This window comes from Phaethon lepturus, unplaced genomic scaffold (genome assembly GCF_000687285.1).
Source record: "Phaethon lepturus isolate BGI_N335 unplaced genomic scaffold, ASM68728v1 scaffold31781, whole genome shotgun sequence".
Lineage (NCBI taxonomy): Eukaryota > Metazoa > Chordata > Aves > Phaethontiformes > Phaethontidae > Phaethon > Phaethon lepturus.
Genome location: NW_010517514.1, coordinates 587 through 1039, shown reverse-complemented (window position 1 = coordinate 1039; position 453 = coordinate 587).

Genomic DNA, 453 nt, shown 5'->3' with positions numbered 1-453 from the left:
CTCTTCCAAGACGCAGGGTGGAAGTCTGTTTCGGTAACAGGGTGTGTGTGGTAAAGCGGGGACAAACATTGCTCAGAAGGTGAGAAAGGAGCCCCAGGGCTTGAGTTCTCCCTTGGCCACAGCTCCTGAGGGCTTCCTGAGACTTGCCGGTGCCTGCCTGCCTGCTGGAGCCTGTGCTGGGAGACTCAGCGCTGCAGCACCTTCCCTTAATTACTTTTTTCACACTAATTACATCTGTGGGCATGCCTGAGGGGAGCCCTGGCTACCGGATCTGAGCCAGGGCTGAGCACCCATTTTGCACAGGAAGGATCCAGCCACAGCAGCTCACCTCCTCTTCACACCCCCCACTCCCAGGTCCCAGCCCACCCCTTGGCTACCCACCTTTAAGCCTTGGTGTCTTGTGTCCCACTGTTACCAATTATCACCTGGGGCTAATTGGTAGCTCTACACCCA